Consider the following 25285-nt stretch of genomic DNA (forward strand, 5'->3'; position numbering starts at 1 on the left):
TTCACTTTGGGGGGTTGGCAACACTGCCAAGGAGCCGCTGGAAGGAACAGAGCAGTGAGAGAACTTCTGGATCAAGAAGGAGACTGGGCGATGCACGCTGCTGGCCATCAGGTACTGGGCATCATACACATACATACCCACACACAGAGCCTGCAGGGGGGGACAGAGGAGGGACTGCAGATAGGGACAGGGCTATGTGGTCCCTCTCATCTCCCCCTTACCCCCGCTCTCTCAGCCCTCTCTCTTTCTCAGCCCCGCTCTCTCTATCTCACCCCAACACACTCATTTCCCCCTCTCTCTGACACCCCCCATCTCACCCCCCCTTTCACTCTCTCTCACCCCCTTTCCATTTCTCGACCCCATCCCTCACTCCCCCCTCACCCCATCTCTCTCTCACCCCCTCACAATCCACCCCTCTCTCTCTCAGCCCCCCTCTCCCTCAGCCACCCTCTCTCTCAGCCCCCCTCTCTCTCTTTTCCCCCTCTCTTTCACACCCCCCCCTCTCACCCCCTTTCCATTTCTCAGCCCCATTCATCTTTCCCCTCTCTCACACCAGCTCTCTCTCCCCCTTTCTCACTCCCCCCTCTCACTCCCCCATCTCTCTCTCACCCCCTCTCTCACACTCCACCCCTCTCTCTCTTAGCCCCCTCTCCCTCAGCCCCCCTCTCTCTCTCACCCCCCTCACCATCTTTTCTTCCCTTTCTCTCACACCCCCCTCATACCCCCCTTTCATTCTCTCTCATCCCCTTTCCATTACTCAGCCCCCATCTCTCTCTCCCCCCTCTCTCACACCCGCTCTCTCTCCCCCATCTCTCTCACCCCATCCCTCTCTCACACCCCCTCTCTCACACTCCACTTCTCTCTCTCTCGCAGCCCCCCTCTTTCTCAGCCCCCCTTCTTCTCACTCCCCCCTCTCTATTCCACCCCACATCTGTCACACGCCACCCTCTCTCACTCCCCCTGTCTCTCAGCCCCCGTCTGTCTCTCAGTCCTCCCTCTGTCTCTCAGTACCCCTCTGTCTCTCAGCCCCCCTCTCTAGCCCCATTTCTCTCCCACCTGCCCCTTTCACCCCCCTCTCTCTCACTCACCCCCTCTCTCTCACCCACCCCCTCTCTCTTACACTCACCCCCCTCTCTCTCACCTCCTCTCTCTCTCTCACCCCACTCTCTTTCACCCCCCATCTCTCACTCCCCTCTCTTTCTCTCTCCCCCCCCTCTCTCTCTCTCTCCCCCTCTCTTTCTCAGCCACATGTCTCTCACCCCACCCCTTCTCTCTGAGCCCCCCTTTTCTCTCACCCCCCTCACCTCCCTCTCTCTCACCCCCCCTACTTCCCCTTCTCTCTCAGCCCCTCCTGCTCTCTCTCACCCCTCTCTCTCATCCTCTTTCCCTCTTTCTCTCACCCACCTGTCTCTCAGCCCTCCCCTTTCTCTTATGCGCTTCTCTCTCTTACCCCCTCCCACCCCCACCCCCTTCTAATGCCTATGCTGGCTAACCTGTGTAGAAAAGATGTATACATCTATTTCAGGCTGCTCCAGTCAGGTCATGCTATCTCCTGTGTGAGTCAGTGGTGTATGCAGGGGAGAGGAGCAAGAGCCAAAAAACACATGGGACATAGGAACCTATGGGTGATGTAACTGCTTCAGGCTTTACCGGCTGTTGTCAAGTGCTCTCTCCTTTCCCCTGCAGCCACCACTGACTAACACAGGGGATCATGCGACCAGCCTGGAGTGAGTTGAGTATAGGTAAATCCACAGGTTAGGGATGCAAATTACTTGCCTTGCCAAAGGCGCTGGCAACCCACGCTATGCCACTGCGCATTGCCCTAGTTTTGAGGGACAAGGGACCTTAACGCTTCTGTGCTCAGGCAGTGTTAGGAGCCCTGTCTCACTTAAGTGGGCCTCGCAGAATTATTCTTTTTTTTTACCATTATGGGCTTGACTCATGTCTAAGTTTTGCCTCACAAAGTCTAGAACAGCCTGTGCTGTCTGAGACAAGACACAGATTCCCGAGCCCGGGAGACAAAGCAGCAGGGAGCTGCAGAAAAGAGACAGAGAGTTGACAGAGGTACGGCATTTGTGCACGAGTACTGGGATATTGTGTCATATTGTCAGGAGGACCAAGGCACGAGGCCTGATCAGCGAGGCTGCCAAAGAGAGCCAAGAGGCTGAATATTGTTAATTTTGGATTGATGGTGGAAAACCCCTGTGGGGGGATACTGACTGCTGTGAACTTTTTTCTTTCTGTTTAAAATAAACGTGGGCAGAAAAAGCCCTGATAAGGCATATTTGGCATGGACTGAACTGACTGGTAAGCACGACATTTGAGTTAAACAACCCCCAAGTTGTAACAAGTGTTATTAAACCTAAATTTGAAAAAGACTTCTATCAATTTGCATTAACAGAAACATCAGTGAGGATGATATAAACATGAAGGAAAAAGACATACTGTATGTAAAGTATATTCATTTATTATAGCGGCCAATGGGATATCCTCATTTACTGAAGAAGAGAAAACTGGTTAAAACAGGCATCTACTTTCATTCACTTTTTATAAACCAACTTGAATGTGTAATTTAGTCAGTACCTAGTTGAATAATTCTGAAAATAAAAAAGTAGAAAATGCACATCTTCTGCATATTTTAAGGTCTGAAATAGTATAGTGTTAAAAATTAACAATTAGGAAGAGTATGATTTGCATTCTAAAGGGAATCCCATTTTTTATAGGAAACGTGGCAACATAAGTCAGATAATGGCTTTTTTATTGAATGCATTTTCTTTGCTTAACAGGATGCAGCAATTAACTGTTACATTGCACAATATCCAATTCTCATTTCTCTGGCCATTATCTGAGTCAATACTAATCTGTAATAGGGAAATTTGCAGTTAAATGAATATAAGGTTAAATAGGAAATAGTACAATGTTTTGAATAAAACCAATTAGCAGGCCTTTACATGCACAGATTTACTCAGTCATGGGATACTGAGAAGTTGGGATGAGCTTAGTGTTCAGTGCAAAGAAAAGTTTAGACCGAACACTGGCTGTTAGGACCTCTATCCGAACACCAAATATTTAGGCCATTAGACATGGACAAAAATGACAGCTCCTGGCAGTCAACGGTTACTAAGAAAGCTGCGGCTGCTTGCAGCTGCTGCCTCCTTACCAACCACTGACATCACACGGCCCATTCACTTGGCTGGGAATCCTCTGCCACATAAGCAGATTGGCAGGAAATGGAGCGGGTTACACCATTGCCTAAATATAGCCACAAAGCCATATTTTGGCAATGCCATCAATGATTGCTAAAGAAGCAGTGGCTTCTGGCAACTGCCGCTTCCTTATCAACCACTGACAACATCACCCAGCTCATTCAGTTACATGGCTAAAATTCCTGGCCGCATAAGCGAATGGGTGGGAAAAGAAGCCTTATTTCCTAAATATGGCCACATGGCCATATTTGGGCAATCGTGTCACCACTATACCTGCCCTTTCCTTTATATAACTGGTGGACAGCTTGGGCAGCTGTCATTCGGCTAGTGTAACCGTCGGGGATTGGTCATGTGCAGCAGGTCATCGTGTTTTTTTGGGGTTTTTTTGCCAAGTCAGCAGTGGCAGGCAATATGATTGACAATGGATTTACAGTGAGGTACTTTTTAAAGGATTTCTATTTTTTAAATAAGTGACTTGTCAAATGTTTAGGTGCCTTTATTTCTAGGCTACCACTTTTTTTTGTGAATGAGTAGGGGTGCTATGTACCCCATACTTATTCACATGGGGGGATGATATCTGGGGGCTTCCTCATTATTAAAGGGGGCTTCCAGATTCCAATAAGTTCCCCGACTGCAGACCCTCACAACCACCGGGCAAGGGTTGTGGGGAAGAGGCCAAAGGGTCTGGTATGCGTTTTGGGATTCTCTATGCAATTTATTTTTCATTCTTGCAGTAGGATGTGCTACAGCAAAAATGACATTTACAAAGAAAAAAATAAATCTGTTTAAAATGCTAGCAAATTACATTAATTGCTGGCTTGCTGAGGCCTTGATAGGTAATCCTGGTGCTCTTTCATTTTTTTTTTTTATGTTTTCAGGTAGATCGCCAATTCTCCAAGGTTGCCTACCCCTACTGCCCCTACTATAAAATGCCATTTGAGTGACAGCTTTGAGTATTCTGGGGCTGCTAACATCACATCCAAGATGGTGCCTCAAAGCAATCTCAGGGCTTTTTAATGTCTACACAGATAAATAACATGTATAAAATACTTTAAATGCACATATAATCTTATGGGAAGTTTTTTTGTTGAAATTAATGCTCTGGCAACATGCAATGGGATAAAACCTATCCTATTCATCAATACGATTTGCACTACTACTGCTAAGGGGTAGCTCAATAGGCAAATTAAATCTTGGGGTGTTTAAGACAGAAGATAAAAACACATGATGCCAGCAGATTGTTTCTGTTATGATTAGTAGTTATGGTTACTAAATGTGTTTTTTCTTTTATCTTAGCTTAACTAACGTTGCAGGATCCGTGAGAGGGTGAACTTAATGAAAACTAGTTCTATTTCAAACATATTAACCCTATAATCATATAATGCAATCTTCAGCTTTGTACAGTTTCTTAACATAGGGACCTCTGTCTCTAGCCGCTAACTTCCTCCTCCATGCTATGATCATTTTCCCCTGCTGTACCTTCTCCTAGCACTGATCAGTCCCCACACCTCCTATTCTCCCAAAGGTCCATAAACATATCCTGCTTATCCTACACTGTCTACTGCCCACACTACACTGACTATTCTTCCACATGTCTTTAATCATATCCTGCTTATCCTACTCTATACCCTGCACATGATCAGCTCCTATTCTGTCTCCCTTTTGATTTCCTATGATCAGGTCCCACTCTGCCTCCTCTCTTATCTCTCAGGTCTATGATCTGCCTCCTCTCTCATCTGTAAAAATCCATCAATGCCTCCCACTCTGCTGTGCTCTCTCTAGACTCCAAGCCCATAATATGTTCTATTTCTCTTTTTTTGTCTCAATTTCCAGGATCAGCTGCCACTCTTCCTTTTACCCAATTGCCCACAATCAGCGGCCTATTCCTCTGCCATATCAGCTATTGCTCTGTCTTATTTTTTCTTTGTTTTTCAAATAAACCTTCATTACATGATAATGGATTGCCAGAGCACTATAGGTTAGCTAGAGAAAGAAAACAGTGGTAGTTATCTCTTTTCATGCTGGACCCATATGATTGAATCTTGGGACTGAGCTGCATAATAAAGTTGATTCACTTACCTTGAGCTATAGACCACTGTTAATGTCAGGTTTGTTTTTACAAAACTGAGGCTCCAAAGAAATGTACAGCTTGTGAAAAGGAGCCTAGAACTTCTGATTTCACTGGTCTACAAGGAGAAAGCCTCCGAAATGAAAATAGCTACATTCTACCAGAATTGGGTCACTAATAAAGGAAAATGAAGTCCTGAGTATTAATTGGCTTTAGGTCAAAATTGCATCAAAATAATTCAAAATTACGAGGGGGATGTGCATTTATGCTCAATAACTTTTCTGTAAAATGTGATATAGCAATGAGAATGGTGCCATACCAATCATTATAAATGTATCTTTTTATTGATACCAATAACATAACCATTTATTTATTGTTTTTTCATATAACATTTTCATGCTCCCTCCACACCATTGGGACTGCAAAAGGCATGGACGTTTTCTTCTTGTTTAGCCAATGATGTAGATAAGTTGTACATGTAATGCAACAATAATGATAGGCTCAACGCTTGTTCTGATCCCCTATTTTGCATCTTAAATATAGGTGGTATGCCTTTTTTACCACTGCTGTCATACTGCACTTTTGAGATGCAAATCTTACCTCGCCACAAATGTAGCAGAAGTTATCTGCATTGCTTACACAGTTTGGAGGCATCTTGGCTTCTTATGCCATGTACACACGAGCGGACTTTACAGCAGACTTTGCCCGGCGGACTTTTCGACGTACTTTACGACGGACTTTCTGAATGAACGGACTTGCCTACACACAATCCACCAAAGTCCGTCGAATTTGTACGTGATGACGTACAACCGGACTAAAACAAGGAAGTTCATAGCCAGTAGCCAATAGCTGCCCTAGCGTGGCTTTTTGTCCGTCGAACTAGCATACAGACGAGCAGACTTTTCGACCGGACTTGAGTTCGACAGATTGATTTAAAACATGTTTCAAATCTAAGTCCGTCCAACTTTTGAGAAAACAAAGTGCGCTGGAGCCCACACACGATCGAATTGTCCGACGAAATCCCATCCGTGGGGCAAAGTCTCCCGTAAAGTCCGCTCGTGTGCACGCGGCATTAGGGGAAATATCACACAACTGTTCCTTGTACCAGATGTAACTGTATAATGCATAGATCTGACCAAGACAAATATACCTTGCAATAAAAGAACAATACATTACAGTTAGGTAATAATCTTTAGTCTCAAAGTGAAGATAAATTTATACACTTCCATGTGGTACCATTTTCATTACTCTCTTGTACTTTGTCGAAAAAGTTACGAGGCATCATGATCATCAGACACCTCCCTACCTTACAGGCAAATATACTCGCCTGTGTATAAATCTTTATTGTGAAATATCTTGAAAACTTTAGCCAACCGGCACCTCTATCACCTGCTTTCTAATTCATCTAATGAAAATATGTAAGAATTAGCACATTTTATCTCTAAGGTTGATAATTTCGTAAAATTGTTAGACCAGTGTTTTAACCTTGAACTTAATAAAGAAAGAAAATCTGTGCAACACTGTTATACATTCAATTTATATTCAGTTACGGTTTCATAATAAAAAAAAAGAAATATTATTTATTCTATAAATATTGCTTGTATAGATGCAGAAATCATTTGTTTATTAGCTTTCTGTATTCCCTTGGTAATTGAGACAGGGCATAGAAATACCAGCCACTAAAGCTAGCATCAGCCCTAAATTTAACACTTTAAAATTAGCTAAGGGAGAAAGTAAAAAAAGCAGATAATAAAAATGAATTAAGACTGACAAACGGCAAATAAGGAGTTAAATAAAAATTTGTATGAAAAAAATATTTTTACTTAACACTATCAAATGAATGCATGCTCGTTGAACAGGTTATTCAGAATGGTGTACATTGATATAATGATTGCCAGATTTCCAGTTTCTGCTTTGCCCCCAAAAACCAATCTGATCCTTTCATTAATGTTTAGCCCCAGGGGTCCTTTGGGAATTTCAATAATTTTTGCAGTGTGAAGAGTTTCTTGATCCAAACAGCTGTCTCTTCTGGAGTTGCAAATCAAATTACAGCCCCTGCACTACTGATTTTCTATCACTGATTACTCACTAATAGAAACATTAATGCAATAAGTAAAACTTGTACATTGCCTCATTAGTTTTTGTTATTTGCTGATCATTGCCTGCTTTTATTCAGTAAATATTTGTGTAGCAGACTGAAGAGGTCATACATTTTACATTAACACCATGCTTTTTCCAGACATCTAGACACCTTGTGAAAGTGTGGTGACCCTGTGAAACATTCATTGGATTAATCTATGAGGTTGATTTTTTTTTAAACTCGAGAGTGCAAAATCTGGTGCAGCTCTGCATAGAAACCAATTAGCTTCTTTTTTTTTTTTTTTGTCAAATTAAATAAGCTAGAGTAAGAAGCTGATCGACTACCATGCACAGCTGCACCAGATTTTGCACTCTCCTTTTTTAGTAAATCAACCGCAAGTTGAAGTGTGTCGTCGTGCACTCAAATAGTGCATTACCTGCATTCACCATATTGTACTGGAGCAGCATCCTTACTGTATCTGTTACCCACAATGGGGTCAAGGCAGGAACATGGCAACTTTGGAGGACATTGCAAGTCTTTGAATGCCATGAAGAACATCCAGAGGTTGTCAAGTCTATGAAGATGGTAGCAGTTAAAGAATGTGCAACAGGAGCTCTCTCATTGTTTGTAAAAGTTAAAATGACTACTCTTGAAGGCAAGAAAATGCATTTCATTATTGGTGTGTTCTCTGATAACAGTGTTTGTGGTTCTATATATACTGTACATGTGTGAATAAAGCTATTTAGTGAAATTACCTTGCTTTCTGGTAGTAGAAAATAAGTCATGGTTGCTAATGGGGCAACCAGTAAGTTGAGAGATTTGCTGCAAAGGACTAATGGTAACCACTTGCCACGTTTAAAGAAACTAATGTTTGACTACTATTGGTGATGCTCCAATTATTACATCTGAGCTGCTAACATCTGGTTATGAATTTGGGTAAGGATCTGTGGTGCTCAATAGATTCAGGTTTTAATCCTATACAGGACTGAAGAAAGGCCTGTTCTAAAAGTATCAGTGTTTTTGACTTTTAATGCAGAAGTACTAAGAAAATATCAGGAATTTACTTTGGCAAATATCCCCTATTGCTTATGAAATAATTGACAAATTGGCACTTGCTTTCAAGTTTTCAAACTGTCATAACCAAGGAGCTTATTGATGTAATCTCTGGAGCAGCTGTCCTGGGGCGAAACAAATAAAAATAAAAATCATTGCCAACAAATGAGTTGCTTTATTTTATTTGAAAAATCAAATTCTGCAAGTTATATTGCACTAATCAACTAATGTGGACATTAAGGAAAAATTGTTTGAGTGTAACTGGTCATGTTTACTGAATAACTCTGCCAAAAATGTCAAATTTGTATTAGTTAAAATTTGTTCATCCTTAAAATCAAGCATACGTTTACCATGTTACAGTCGTTTCAAAAGTAAAGTAAACTTCTATCTTTATGAATCTGCAACTTTAATTAAAAGAATATCTGTTGACCACGACAGGGGTCAAACTTTTTGCTCAATAACAACAGGAAAATGAACTTCCTCACAAGGACCTATTCCAATATCTTCAGATAAAACCCGTCTTACAAACTAATATACATTGTCCTGTGGATCTCGGGATGCTTACATCTTTTAAATCTAAATGCGCCTCTGACCCACACACCCTCAGCCTGACTACACAATTATAGCTAGCCTACACTCAGAAATTGTCACCTGACCTTGGACTTGAGTTGGATACTCAAGACTGGATCCAGATTTGGGAATCTACTAAATCCTGCTTCACAAATGTCTTAGCAGTATTACTCAGTATAACCCTTTGTGTTCATCATCATTTTTCCACAATTGTGGACAAGTAGACACGTTCCTTCATGTGTAGTGGTTAGCCACAACCGCTTCTGGACAAGTATCTATAAGCTACTCCCAGAACTCTTTGACACCCCTGTGCAGCCCAATACACTCTCCTTAACGTGAATCACAGGTATGGGTAAAAATGTTTTTTGCAAATCTTCATGACTGCAAAGCAAATGATTGGCTGGGCATGGCAAACCCCCATTCTGTCCACAGGCAACACCAAATCAAGAATACACAATACTCTCATTCATGAAAAACTCCAAGCAAAATGGTTTTGAGCCATCTGAAGACCCTGAATTTCCCAATACGTTTCTGTAGGGTTTGACCAAGACTTGTTACTGCTCCTTTCATAGTAAAAACTTGAGATCTGTCCACAGCAACCCCCTCCTCCCTTCTTTCCATTTTTCATCTCCACCCTCCCCTTCCTTTCTCTTCCTAACCATCGCCCCCCCCCCCCCCCCCCAATTTTACATTCCTTTCCCTGAGTGCCTTGATACCCTTGTTGTTGTAATTAGCTCCAGCGGAACACTACTTTTCCAGAAGCATTTGTACTCCATGTTTACTTGTTGACTGTTATTATGTTTCTGCAAGCTGTGGCAATTTGTTCTACTTGCCGCTAAATGTTCAACACATGCATGTTTGTAATTTTAGTAAATCAAATCTCAAGAAAAAGATTGAACAGTAAAATATCTGTTGATCCCAGCAGGTAGGTCCTTGTTCATGCACATTTTGTCATAGGATGTCAAGGCTCTGTTCCTAATTGTTTTCCTGCCTGCCAACCTGTCACCTGTGCTTCTAGTGAAGGTCATAAGCTGTTGGTTGTGCTGGCACTCATTAAATAGGCATTTTCTGCTGTTTTGATTATCAGGACACCAGTTCTGAGCGATGACAGGAGTGGCAGAAGTGGCTGCAGGAGATCAGCAGCGCCGAAATGCAACAAAGGACGAATAAGTATCTTGGGAACATTGAAAAGGATATTTAACAGATCTGCTATTTAGGTGAACTCAGACTATACCAATAAAGTCACTAAACCATGGTTATTGTAACAAACATACTGGGAAACAACCATAGAAGAGCATAATGTCTCAGCATGGCCACCACCCTGGTAATTGGTCCTTCTGGTTCACAAAGGGAAGAGATAAATACCATGGCCATTAGGTCAGGTGTACAATATGTTTTCTTTCAATCTCTGGTCAAAACGTCTCCAGGTTGTCATAGTAGCTGAGATCTCACGTTTTTTTTTCACCCTTGGCCCCTGCTATTTTGTGCAAACATTGTATCTTGTGTTGTTTGAAGGTCTGTCCATCAAATGGTACTGAACGTTTAACAAGTTTGCCAAGGACAAAGGGAAAAAGAAAAGCAAGAGAGATAGTGGTATGTGAAACAATACTCTGTAAAAGTATTTTTGATTAAGTCAGTGGTTTAGCTAGTAGAGTTTAAATTATTGTATACAGCATAGTAAACAAGGTGATAACTAGGGATGGGCGAAAAGTTCGGCCTGAGCATAAGTTCGGGCCGAACTTTGGTTGTTTGGATGTTCTGCGAACACTGAACAGTATGTGTTGTCCGGGGCAAATTCAAAAGCCGCCGGAACACCGTTAAAGTCTATGGGACACTAACAACAATCAAAAGTGCTCATTTTAAAGGCTTATATGCAAGTTATTATCATAAAAAGTGTTTGGGGACCTGGGTCCTGCCCCAGGGGACATGTATCAATGCAAATTTTTTTTTTTTAAACGGAGGGATGTTTTTAATGCTTAAAGTGAAATAATAATAATGAAATATCCCTTTAAATATTGTGCCGGGGGGTGTCTATAGTATGTCTGTAAAGTGGCGCATTTTTCCCGTGTTTAGAACAGTACCGCAGCAAAATGACATTTCTAAAGGAAAAATTGTCATTTAAAACTGATCGCAGCTGTAATGAATTGTCGGGTCTCGGCTATGTAGATAAAACTAATTGAAAAAAAAGGCATGGGTCCCCCCCCAGTCCATTACCAGGCCCTTTGGGTCTGGTATGAATATTAAGGGGAACCCCGACCAAAAAATGTTTAAAAAAATGTGTGTAGGTCTCCCCAAAATCCATACCAGGCCCTTCCGGTCTGGAATGGAAATTAGGGTGAACCCTGCACCAAATTTAAAAAAGAATGGCGTAGGGGTCCCCCCCCAAAATCCATATCAGACCCTCCAGGTCTGGTATGGATTTTAAGGGGAACCCTGAGCCAAAATGTAAGAAAAAATGGCGTAGAGGCCCCCCAAGATCCATACCAGACCCTTAACCGAGCACGCAACCTGGCAGGCTGCAGGAAAATAGGGGGGACGAGAGAGTGCCCCCCTCCTGAACCATACCAGGCCACATGCCCTCAACATGGGAAGGGTGCTTTGGGGTCTTGGGGACAAGGGCCTCATCCCCATAACTCTTGCCCGGTAGTTGTGGGGGTATGCAGGCAGGGGGGCTTATGGGAATCTGGACACCCCCTTTAACAAGAGGACCCCCAGATCCCGCCCTCCATGTGAATTGGTACCGGGGTACATTTTACCCCTACCATTTCACAAAAAAAGTGTCAAAAATGGTAAAAAAGACAAGAGACAGCTTGGGACAAGTCTTTTATTAAAAATTAAAAATGTCTAGCGATGTAAATTCACACCACCGATGGACCAAAAAAAAAAAAGACGCAACCGTTCCGCCTCCATGGGAGGCTCCCGCTGACTGACGCTTCTTCTGGGTGACAGTTCTTATATAGCTGAGGGTGGGGCCACCCGGTGACATAAACGGGTGACCCTGCCTCCTCTGACGCCACGGGGAAGCTACGGGGTGGCCCTCAGCTATATCAGACCTGAAGGGTCTGGTATGGATATTAGGGGGACCCCCACACAATTTTTTTTATTTTGGTTCGGGGTTCCCCTTAATATTCATACCAGACCCAAAGGGCCTGGTAATGGACTGGGGGGGGAACCCATGCCCTTTTTTTCAATGAGTCTATATTGCCGAGACCCGACAATTCATTACAGCCGCGATCAGCTTTAAAAGACAATTTTTCCTTTAGAAATGTAATTTTGCTGCGGTACTTTTCTAAACACGGGAAAAATGTGCCACTTTACAGGCATACTATAGGCACCTCCTAGGCACGATATTTAAAGGAATATTTCATTTTTCTTTTTTCAATTTAAGTATTAAAAACATCACTGCTCTCGAAAAAATGGCCATTTAAAAAAAAAAAAATTGAAGTGATACATGTCCCCTGGGGCAGGATCTGGGTCCCCAAACACTTTTTATGACAATAACTTGCATATAAGCCTTTAAAATGAACACGTTTGATTTTTCATGTTCGTGTCCCATAGACTTTAACGGTGTTATTATACAGGATTTATATAGCACCAACAGTTTACGCAGTGCTTTCCAATATAAAAGGAGACAATACAGTTACAATACAATAAAATACAAGAGGATTAGGAGGGACCTGCTCAGAAGAGCTTACAATCTAATAGGGTGTGGCAGGTGGTACAAAAGTTTGTAACTGTGGGGAATGAGCTGATGGAAGTGTTAGGAGATTAGTTGGAGACATGATAGGCTTCCCTGAAAAGATGAGTTTTCAGGGATCGCTTGAAGGTAGCAAGAGTAGGGGATAGCCGGACCAGTGGAGGTAGCGATTCCCAGAGAATGGGAGAGGCTCTGGAGAAATCCTGGAGACAAGCATGGGAGGAGGAGACGAGAGAGCTTGAGAGTAGGAGGTCTTGAGAAGAGTGGAGGGGACGATTTGGGTGATATTTGGAGACAAGATTAGTGATGTAGCTCGGGGCAGAGTTGTGAATAGCTTTGTATGTTGTGGTTAGTATTTTGAATTTAATTCGCTGGGTGATTGGGAGCCAGTGTAGGGATTGGAGGAGAGGGTTGGCAGACACTGAGCGGTTGGTAAGGTGGATAGTCTGGCAGCAGCATTCATGATAGACTAAAAGGGGGATAGTCTATGGAGAGGCCGGCCAATGAGAAGGGAGTTGCAATAGTCAAGGCGAGAGATAACAAGGGAGTGAATGAGGAGCTTGGCGGTTTCATTTGTTAAAAAGAGGCGAATTTTAGAGATGTTACGGAGGTGAATTCTACAAACTTTTGACAATGATTGCACTTGGGGCTAAAATGAAAAGTCAGAGTCTAGGATTACACCTAGTACCCTGGCGTGAGGGGAGGGCCTGATTGTTGCATTGTTGATTTTGATGGAAAAGTCATGGAGGGGTGCACGTGCAGGGGGAATATTAATAGCTCAGTTTTAGAGAAATTTAGTTTAAGGAAGTGGTGCGACATCCATGCTGATATGTCAGTTAGTAAGTTAGTAATGTGAGAGGAGACTGAAGGAGTGAGGTGAGGAGTAGACAGATAGATTTGGGTGTCATCGGCGTATAAGTGGTATTGGAAGCCATGGGCGGTTATCAAGTGACCAAGGGAGGAGGTGTAGATAGAGAAGAGAAGGGGTCCAAGAACAGAGCCTTGGGGGACCACCACAGAAAGGGGCAATGGAGAGGAGGGGACAGAGTTGTAGGTGACACTGAAGGAGCACTGTGATAGTAGTGTATTGAGAAAGAGCGGGTGGTCAACAGTATCAAAGACCGCAGAGAAGTCAAGTAGTAGGAGTATGAAGTATTGGCTGTTGGTTTTAGCAGTTAGTAAATCGTTAGTGAGTTTTAATAAGGCAGTTTCCGTGGAGTGCTGCGAGCGAAAGCCAGACTGTAATGGGTCAAGAAGGTTATTTTCACTGAGGTAGGAGCTAAGACGGTTGTAGACTAAGAGTTCTAGAAGTTTAGAGGTGAATGGGAACAATGAGATGGGTCTTAAGTTGTTTAGATTGGTGGGGTCCAGTGAGGACTTTTTAAGTATGGGAGTGATCTGCGCATGTTTTAGAGGGGAGGGGAAGGTGCCACTAGAGGGAGAGATTGAAGATGTGAGTGAGGGAGCATAGGATAGAATAAGAGGATGATCTTAGTAGTTGTGAGGGTACAGGAGTGGAGTGTGTTCTTCCGAATTTTTCGCCTGTTTGGTATGTTCTGGTGCAAACCGAACCGGGGGGGGTTCGACGTTCCCCTATTGATAACACATGTTAATTTTGTTATTACTATCTTAAATTTAGTTTTGCAGGATCATATTTGTCATATAAAATAATAATTTGTGAAATCTAATACTGTCTTTTGCTGAGTTTTTAAAGTATAATCTACTCAAAATGTGCATATAAATTTCCTCCAAACCCAAGAAGAAATATGTAATATATTGTTATTTTTTATCTGTGATCCTGATAGTCATACACTTTCTGTGAACGGGTGAAAACACTGACTCAGTGTTCTGTATCTATGGAGGAGTTGCACTTTCACCTCAAAACAGTGACAAAGAATTGAAGCGCATACCAGAAAGCTGCCCAGTTTCAAATATGCCAGAAAGGCTTCAAATTTGACCCCCCCCCCCCCAAGCTATGCCCCTCTTGCACCCAGCAGGGAGTAAATCACAGGGTTAACTTCAGTGGCGCTTTGAGCGGTGCTCTGTGTTTGTTCTGGATTTCTGGGTTTTGGGGCTACTGAACACGTCCCCCTCTTCTCGTCTTCAAAACATGGTCTACAGTCCACCAAGAAAACTTGTAACAATGCTAGCTGAGCACAATGGAGCAGAGGTGCACACAGAAAGTCATTAGCTCACCAGATGCCTGGCAGGATCAACAGGTTATTTTTTATTTTTTGCAATTATGGGGGCAATATAACAAAATTATTTCAATAGTAATGTCTAAGGGAGCAAATAAGAGAGGTTACTTGTTAGGATTGTCTGCAGAATAATTATAACTATCATCTTGGCACTCAGCCTTTGGCTGCACTACTTGCTAAATTTCTATGGTTACCAATATTGTTCAAGTTCTCCCATCTAAGCACTGCAAGTGTGATCTCTATAACTGATCCAGTTGTGGAGAGATAGCTGTAACTTACAGCCCCAGTGGAATTAGCAGAGATTGACTCTATTCAAATTACATCGTGCACATCATAGAAAGCTTTAATCGAAAGCTTGTGCAGATCCTCACAGGTGAACATCAGATAGGTCAAAGATCATAGTATATCTAGCTCCAACAATTACATGTGCTCAGAACAGAAACTAAGGACTGAAAAAAGGATGGGACTAACTATAAAGAGCATCCCCTAGCTACGGAATGAGGAAGGGACAAAATTATTTAAAGGCAAACATACAACAATGCATGTGTAACATGATAAATACCCCCACATTACAAAGGACCAGGAAATAGGTACTATGAAATTGCAGTTTCTTAGTTTCAGCACATATTGAAGCATATGAGGAATGGGACACTGCCCAGAATCATGTGACAGAGGCTGCAGTCTACCCATGAGCTTTCCGATATGGCTGTTGACTTATGAAATAGTCTGCAATATGTTATATATAACCTGAGCAGATATTTTGCTACCTTTCTGTAAATTAATCCTTCAATATAGTAGATGTAATAGAATTACAATAGTGAAAAAAAAAAATCACGCTCCTGAGGATATCAGCAGCATCTCGAAAATATTAAGACATGTCTAAAATATATATTTCAATGGTACTTTTTTCAGTGCTTAAATATAACTTTACCTGACCCACAGTAATGCTATTTCTTTTAACTATCACACACTCTTCCTTGTGTAGCTAAATCTGCTTTGTCAGACTTTAAAAGCATGTATAGCTGCTGTGGTGAGTCCACCAGCTATTGTGACAGCCAAAAAAGATTCTCTAGCCCACACAGAAATAAGTTAATGGTGCAATTAAATATAGGACAGAATATGCAGGCCATTCTAATACCAGAAGAGAAAAGAGACCTAGAAAAAAAGGAAGCAATAACATCATTGAGATATCTAAAAATCCATTATTTGCAAAATGACAGCAATTTTTAAATAGAGCTTTACAGCTGTTAAATAATGAAAAAAATGAGCATGTAATAACTGTGGTATGATTCACAATTCAATAAAAAAGGTTTGTTAAAGTTATGTATCATATTATTGAATTATGACATGGTTATCTCAATTTTTTGGGTAATAATATAACAAGTAGTTCATTTATTTTATTCCCTTATATATAAAAATACAGGAAAATAGAAATAGTAGAAAATCAAAAATGGGCATTGCTTTACAGCAGCTTGTGCTAACAAAAAAAGATATAATTTAACCAACTGCAGATGTTATGCAAGAGTATCAGCCTAACATCAATAGTATGTAAACTCTTGGAGGGGATGATAAGGGACTATATACAAGATTTTAGTAATAAGAATGATATCATTAGCAGTAATCAGCATGGATTCATGAAGAATTGTTCTTGCCAAACCAATCTATTAACCTTCTATGAGGAGGTGAGTTGCCATCTAGATAAAGGAAGGCCCGTAGACGTGGTGTATCTGGATTTTGCAAAAGCATTTGACACAGTTCCCCATGAACGTTTACTGTACAAAATAAGGTGCGTTGGCATGGACCATAGGGTGAGTACATGGATTGAAAACTGGCTACTAGGGATGAGCTTCGTGTTCGAGTCGAACCCATGTTCGACTCGAACATCGGCTGTTCGATCGTTCGCCGAATTGCGAACGATATGGGCCGTTCGCGCCAAATTCGTGTGGCGCGTCACGGCCCATAATTCACTGCGGCATTGCAGTGCATTGCTTGCTGATGATTGGCCAAGCATGCACTATGACCCGCATGCTTGGCCAATCACAGCGCCGCCTTAACAGAGAGCCATAATTGGCCAAAGCCAAGGAGGCTTTGGCCAATTATGGCTCAGGGGATTTAGTACACGCCCCACACTATATAAGGCCGCCTGCACGGCGGCCCTGTGCAGTGTGTTCCGGTGTGCTTAGAGAGAGAGAGAGACAGTGTCATTTCATTTGAGTTAGCTAGATTAGGCAGGACAGTCAGTCAGTTAGCTGCACTTAAAGTGTATTGTGTATATATATATGCATCCCAGGTGTTGCATATATATATATATATATATATATACACTGTATTCAGTTTAGCTAGATCCGTTCCTGTTATCTTCTAGACTATTTACATTTAGTGCAGTGCGTCCTGCTCACAGTGTTCAGCTAGATCCGTTCCTGTTATATTCCTACTGACAGGCAGGCTTGTCTTGTTACAGTATTTTGAAGAAAATTACTGGTGTTCTTTTGATCCTATTAGTACCACAGTCAGGCAGCTAGACTATTTACATTTAGTGCAGTGCGTCCTGCTCACAGTGTTCAGCTAGATCCGTTCCTGTTATCTTCTTACTGACAGGCAGGCTTGTCTTGTTACAGTATTTTAAAGAAAATTACTGGTGTTCTTTTGATCCTATTAGTACCAAGTCAGGCAGCTAGACTATTTACAGTTAGTGCAGTGCGTCCTGCCCACAGTGTTCTGCTAAACCTACAAGTAAGTGGGGTGCGTCCTGCTCACAGTGTTCAGCTAAACCTACAAGTTAGTGGGGTGCGTCCACCTCACAGTGTTCAGCTAAACCTACAAGCTAGTGGGGTGCGTCCTGCTCACAGTGTTCAGCTAGATCCGTTTCTGTTATCTTCTTACTAACAGGCAGGCTTGTCTTGTTACAGTAAATACAGCTACCTGAAGAAAATTGCTGGTGTTCTTTTGATCCTAGTAGTACCACAGTCAGGCAGCTAGACTATTTACAGTTAGTGCAGTGCGTCCTGCTCACAGTGTTCTGCTAAACCTACAAGTTAGTGGGGTGCGTCCTGCTCACAGTGTTCAGCTAAACCTACAAGTTAGTGGGGTGCGTCCACCTCACAGTGTTCAGCTAAACCTACAAGCTAGTGGGGTGCGTCCTGCTCACAGTGTTCAGCTAGATCCGTTTCTGTTATCTTCTTACTGACAGGCAGGCTTGTCTTGTTACAGTAAATACAGCTACCTGAAGAAAATTGCTGGTGTTCTTTTGATCCTATTAGTACCACAGTCAGGCAGCTAGACTATTTACAGTTAGTGCAGTGCGTCCTGCTCACAGTGTTCTGCTAAACCTACAAGTTAGTGGGGTGCGTCCTGCTCACAGTGTTCAGCTAAACCTACAAGTTAGTGGGGTGCGTCCACCTCACAGTGTTCAGCTAAACCTACAAGCTAGTGGGGTGCGTCCTGCTCACAGTGTTCAGCTAGATCCGTTTCTGTTATCTTCTTACTGACAGGCAGGCTTGTCTTGTTACAGTAAATACAGCTACCTGAAGAAAATTGCTGGTGTTCTTTTGATCCTATTAGTACCACAGTCAGGCAGCTAGACTATTTACAGTTAGTGCAGTGCGTCCTGCTCACAGTGTTCTGCTAAACCTACAAGTTAGTGGGGTGCGCCCTGCTCACAGTGTTCAGCTAAACCTACAAGTTAGTGGGGTGCGTCCACCTCACAGTGTTCAGCTAAAGCTACCTGTAGAAGGTTGGTGGTGTTCTCATACTACAGGCAGGCAGTTAATTTTGCTAGCTGCAGTATCAGTACATATATATATATATATATATATATATATATATATATATATATATCCCAGCTTAGTGAGGCTACAGGCCATTAGTATGTCTGGAAGGCCAAGAAGGAGAGGCAGACAGTCACAAGCCAATAAGAGAGGGCAAGCAGGCTCTGTGTCTAGTGCTGGTCGTGGAGACGGTGCATCCTCATCAGCACGTGGCCATGGGACACGCTTGGCCTTTTTTTCGGCAGCTGGCCATGTTGAGCCGCAACATGCGGAAGACTTGGTCGAGTGGATGACCAAGCCGTCCTCATCCTCCTCATCCTCTCTCACCCATGCCCAGGGTACTTTGTCTGGCAAAGCAGCGGCCTCTTCCCTTGGCTCAATGTCATCAGTGACTCCTTCCCTAGCCCCACCATGTCCTCCTGAGGAGTCCCTCGAACTGTTTGACCACAGTGTTGGGTACATGCTCCAGGAGGATGCCCAGCGTTTGGAAGGCTCTGATGATGATACTGAGCTCGATGAAGGCAGTAACACGAGCACGGACAGAGGGGGTGCCCAAGAAGGACAGCAATCTGGCAGTCATGCTCCCCCTGCTGCAGCATACTGCCAGGTTTGCTCCAGTGATGAGGAGGGAGGGGATGATGAGGTCACTGACTCAACGTGGGTGCCTGATAGGAGAGAGGAGGAGGAGGAGGAGGAGGAGGAGGAGGAGGCGGCACATCACCAACGAGGCAGGATGCCCTCCAGGGGCCAGCCTAAGGGCAGCACATTGACTGCGTCACACCCCAAAGCTCCACATGTGCAGGGCGCTGCAGTCTCTGCGCGTTATTCAAAAAGTTCTTTGGTGTGGGCCTTTTTTGAGACGAGTGCATCAGATCGCACCGCTGCTATTTGCAACATATGTCTCAAGCGTATCTCGCGTGGCCAAAACATCTCCCGCTTGGGTACCACATGCTTGACCAGACATATGTTGACCTGCCATGCAGTTCGTTGGCAAGCGTATCTAAAAGACCCACACCAAAGAACAAAGAGGACCTCTGCTTGCTCCTCATCAGCTGAGATTTCCAACCCCACTAGACCTTCAGTCCTCTCTGAGACCTGCAGTGAGAGGAATGAAGGTGTAGAATTAGGTGTGTCACAGCCACGTACTTGTGGGCAATCTGATTTTGGTACACCGACGTCAGATTGTACCAGGCAAATTTCCCTGCCCCAGCTGCTGTACCGCCGAAAGAAGTTTGCTCCCAGCCATCCACATGCCCAACGGTTGAATGCTAGCTTGGCAAAATTGCTAGCACTTCAACTGCTGCCTTTTCAGTTGGTAGACTCTGCCCCCTTCCGTGAGTTTGTGGAATGTGCGGTTCCTCAGTGGCAGGTACCCAAACGCCACTTTTTCTCACGGAAGGCAATTCCGGCTCTCTACCAGCATGTGGAAGGCAATGTCCATGCCTCGCTGGACAGGGCGGTCAGCGGTAAGGTGCATATTACCGCTGACTCATGGTCCAGCAGGCATGGACAGGGACGTTACCTAAGTTTCACGGCGCATTGGGTGACTCTGCTGGCAGCTGGGAAGGATGCAGGACAAGGTGCAGTAGTGTTGGAGGTTGTTCCGCCACCACGCCTCCAAAATGCTAATGATTGTGACACACCTCTCTCCTCCACCCCCTCCTCTTCTTCTTCCTCCATGGCCTCTTCCTCGGAACCAGCGGTGCTCCGTAGTCGTTCAAGGGGCTACGCAAGTACGCAGGCCAAAAGATGCCATGCGGTGCTTGAGCTGGTGTGCTTGGGGGACAGGAGCCACACTGGGGCAGAGGTTCTGTCAGCTCTGCAGGGGCAGGTTCAGAGGTGGTTGACGCCACGCCAACTTAAGGCAGGAATGGTGGTTTGCGACAATGGCACCAACCTCCTCTCTGCCCTCCGACAGGGACAAATGACCCATGTGCCCTGTTTGGCTCACGTCCTTAACTTGGTGGTGCAGCGGTTCTTGGGCAGGTACCCGGGCTTACAGGATGTCCTGAGGCAGGCCAGGAAAGTCTGTGTGCATTTCCGCCGGTCATATAATGCCAGTGCTCGGCTGACGGACCTCCAAAAGGAGTTTAACCTGCCCAAGAACTGCCTAATCTGTGACATGCCCACCAGGTGGAACACAACGTTGGCCATGCTGCAGCGGCTGCACACGCAGCAGAGGGCCATCAATGAGTACCTGTGCGACTATGGCACCAGGACAGGGTCAGGGGAGCTTGGTTTTTTTTCCCCACGCCAGTGGGCCATGATCAGGGATGCATGCACTGTCCTGTCACCATTTGAGGAGGCCACGAGGATGGTGAGCAGTGACAGTGCATGCATCAGTGACACTGTCCCCCTTGTCCACCTGTTGGAGCACACGCTGCGTGGAATAATGGACAGGGCACTTGAGGCAGAACAGAGGCAGGAAGAGGAGGACTTCCTTAGCTCTCAAGGCCCCCTTTATCCAGACAGTGTTCCTGCGTGCCCGCCGATCACACAGGAAGAGGACGAGGAGGAAGAGGAGGAGGAGGAGGAGGAAGATTGTGTCAGTATGGAGGTGGAGCCTGGCACTCAGCATCAGCAGCAGTCTTTAAGGGATCAGTCCCAAGAAACACATGGACTTGTACGTGGCTGGGAGGAGGTGGCTGCGGACCATGTCGTCCTTAGTGACCCAGAGGACTCCGGACCGAATGCCTCAGCAAACCTACGCTGCATGGCCTCCCTGATCCTGCAAAGCCTGCGTAAGGATCCTCGTATTCGTGGTATCAAGGAGAAGGACCAATACTGGCTGGCAACCCTCCTTGATCCACGTTACAAGGGTAAGGTTGCGGACCTTATCTTGCCATCGCAGAGGGAGCAGAGGATGAAACATCTTCGGGAGGCCTTGCAGAAAGGTCTGTGCAACGCGTTCCCAGAGACTGGGAGGTTACAAACTCCTGTTTCTGGACAACGTGTTGCTGAGGCTTCGGTCAGTCAAAGAAGGAGCGGTGGAGAAGGTGGCCGTCTGACCGATGCGTTCAGACAATTTTTGGTCCGCAGCCCCAAGGTATGATCGGTTCCAGCAACCATCGCCAGCGTCTGTTTTACATGGTGCAGGAATACCTAGGGGCAAGATCAGACTTGGACACCTTTCCCACCGAAAATCCTCTGGGTTACTGGGTCTTGAGGATGGATCACTGGCCAGAGCTTGCACAGTATGCAATTGAGCTACTGGCCTGTCCTGCATCCAGCGTTCTTTCGGAACGCACATTCAGTGCTGCTGGAGGCGTGGTAACCGATCACAGGGTGCGTCTGTCCACTGACTCGGTCGATCGACTGACCTTCATAAAAATGAATGAGTCTTGGATCACCACCAGCTACCAAGCACCTGATGCTGATGTAACCGAATAATTTTTTTTGAAATCTCAGATCCCTTCAAAGACTGCCTATGCTGATGCTGAGTGACTATCCCTGAGTAATTATCCTCTTCCTCCTCAATCATCACGCTGATAGCTTGTAAGAACATTTTTGGTTCTGGGTGCCACCACCAGTGCCTAAGGCACAATTTTTCAGCCCCTGTTTAACAGGGGCGTGTAATTACGATTTTTGATGTAATACTTTGCAGCAGGGCTCGTTCCTGCATTCCAACTAGAGTGTCTGTGAGGGGTTGCAGTGTTGTGGCACCAGCACCAGTGCCTAAGGCCCAATTTTTCAGCCCTTGTTTAACAGGGGCGTGTAATTACAATTTTTGATGCAATACTTTGCAGCAGGGCTCGTTCCTGCATTCCAACTAGAGTGTCTGTGAGGGGTTGCAGTGTTGTGGCACCAGCACCAGTGCCTAAGGCCTAATTTTTCAGCTCCTGTTCAACAGGGGCATGTAATTACAATTCTTGATCTAATATTTCACAGCAGAGCCCTGTGAGGGCTTACAGTGTTGTGGCCACAGCAACACCTAAGGCCCAAATTTCTGCTGAGTATATAGGGCAGGACCCTACTTTCAAACAACTAACTTACAAACGACTCCTACTTGCAAACGGAAGGAGACAACAGGAAGTGAAATCTACCCCTAGGAAGGGAAATTCTCTCCTGTAAGAGTTAATATGGGAAAAACATTTCTCCTTTCCACTGATGCTTTCCAATCCATTGGGACAAAAAGTGAGGTGAAATCTTCTGAAGAGGAGGAAAGACAGCAAAACAAATGTCACAGGGGTGATAACCCTTCCCTATGTTTTCCAAAAAGCTTAAAAAAGATTTTTTGGCTGGAGCTAAACACGTTAAAAATGTACCCGTTCAAAATTACAAAGAGATTCTACTTAACAACAAACCTACAGCCTGTATACTGCTGTTCAGAGTATATAGGGCCTGGTGGCCCCACACCTTTCCTTATTTTAATTTGGGTGCGGGGTTCCCCTTAATATCCATACAAGACCCAAAGGGCCTGGTAATGGACTGGGGGGTACCCATGCCGTTTGTCTCACTGATTTTCATCCATATTGCCAGGACCCGACATTACATTAAACCCGCAAGCAGTTTTAAATGAGATTTTTTCATTTAAAAATGACATTTGGTGCAGGGTCTGTTCTAAACACGCGTCACTTTACAGGCATACTATAGACACCCCTCAGGTAAGATATTTAAAGGAATATTTCACTTTTTTTTTTTTACTTTAAGCATCATTAAAATCACTGCTCCCGAAAAAACGGCCGTTTTTAAAAGTTTTTTTTGCATTGATACATGTCCCCTGGGGTAGGACCCGGGTCCCCAAACCCTTTTTAGGACAATACCATGCAAATTAGCCTTTAAAATGAGCACTTTTGATTTCGAACGTTCGAGTCCCATAGACGTCAATGGGGTTCTAACGTTCGTGCGAACTTTCGGTCCGTTCGCAGGTTCTGGTGCGAACCGAACCGGGGGGTGTTCGGCTCATCCCTACTGGCTACAAGGGCGTGTTCAGAGGGTGGTGATAAATGGGGAGTACTCAGAATGGTCAGGGTTGGGTAGTGGGGTTCCCCAGGGTTCTGTGCTGGGACCAATCCTATTTAATTTGTTCATAAACGACTTGGAGGATGGGATAAACAGCTCAATCTCTGTATTTGCAGACGATACTAAGCTAAGCAGGGCAATAACTTCTCCGCAGGATGTGGAAATCTTGCAAAAAGACCTGAACAAATTAATGGGGTGGGCGACTACATGGCAAATGAGGTTCAATGTAGAAAAATGCAAAATAATGCATTTGGGTGGCAAAAATATGAATGCAATCTATACACTGGGGGGAGAACCTCTGGGGGCATCTAGGATGGAAAAGGACCCCTGGGGGTCCTAGTAGATGATAGGCTCAGCAATGGCATGCAATGCCAAGCTGCTGCTAATAAAGCAAACAGAATATTAGCATGCATTAAAAGGGAGATCAACTCCAGAGATAAAACGATAATTCTCCCGCTCTACAAGACTCTGGTCCGGCCGCACCTGGAGTATGCTGTCCAGTTCTGGGCACCAGTCCTCAGAAGGGATGTACTGGAAATGGAGCGAGTACAAAGAAGGGCAACAAAGCTAATAAAGGGTCTGGAGGATCTTAGTTATGAGGAAAGGTTGCGAGCACTGAACTTATTCTCTCTGGAGAAGAGACGCTTGAGAGGGGATATGATTTAATTTACAAATACTGTACTGGTGACCCCACAATAGGGATAAAAACTTTTTCGCAGAAGAGAGTTTAATAAGACTCGTGGCCACTCATTACAATTAGAAGAAAAGAGGTTTAACCTTAAACTACGTAGAGGGTTCTTTACTGTAAGAGCGGCAAGGATGTGGAATTCCCTTCCACAGGCGGTGGTCTCAGCGGGGAGCACTGATAGCTTCAAGAAACTATTAGATAATCACCTGAATGACCGCAACATACAGGGATATGTAATGTAATACTGACACATAATCACACACATAGGTTGGACTTGATGGACTTGTGTCTTTTTTCAACCTCACCTACTATGTAACTATGTAACTATGTAACTATATATCATGTTTAGTAAAAATTTTCTTTTTACATTTGTTTCAGAATCAAGGAATACAGTGGAACCTCGGATTGCAAGTAACGCGGTTAACGAGTGTTTCGCAATACGAGCTATTATTTTTTTTAAATCCTGACTTGGTTTGAAAGCATTGTCTCGCAAAATGAGCAGGATTCCAGCCTCTGTGGTGTGCAGTAGCGCATTTGGCCAGAGGTGCGGGGGCGCCGGTGACACTCGGAGCCGCTCGGAAATACTCGTAAACACTTGGAAATACTCGGAAACACCTTGAAATACTCAGTTCCAGAGTGTTTCTGAGCCTTTCCGAGGGTTTCCGAAAGCATCCAAGCGGTCTCCGAGTATTTCCGAGTCTCTCTGGCGCCCCCCCCACCTCTGGCCACATGTGGTATTGCATGCAATAGGAGTCAATGTGGAACAAATTATCTTTGTTTCCATTTGAAAAAAATTGAGAATTCCCCATGGGATTTTTTAGCAGCAAGGATGAATCAAAAAGGTTTGCAGAAATCATTAGTTTTATTTATCAAAAGACAATTGGACATTAATGGTACAAAAGTTAAAATACGAGCTCTGGTGTACACAATGCGAGACAATCTGGACTAGGAAGGAAAATCAAACAGTTCATAATACCATGTAGTGTGATTTTTTTA

At 44.1% G+C, this 25285-nt stretch overlaps 1 pseudogene; it reads left to right on the forward strand.

Moving 5' to 3' along the window:
- Window positions 1-3617: 3617 nt before the first annotated feature.
- On the forward strand, window positions 3618-8550 carry LOC141146066 (ATP synthase subunit gamma, mitochondrial pseudogene; annotated as a pseudogene).
- Window positions 8551-25285: the final 16735 nt, after the last annotated feature.

Source organism: Aquarana catesbeiana, linkage group LG05 (assembly GCF_042186555.1).
Source record: "Aquarana catesbeiana isolate 2022-GZ linkage group LG05, ASM4218655v1, whole genome shotgun sequence".
Taxonomy (NCBI): Eukaryota; Metazoa; Chordata; class Amphibia; order Anura; family Ranidae; genus Aquarana; species Aquarana catesbeiana.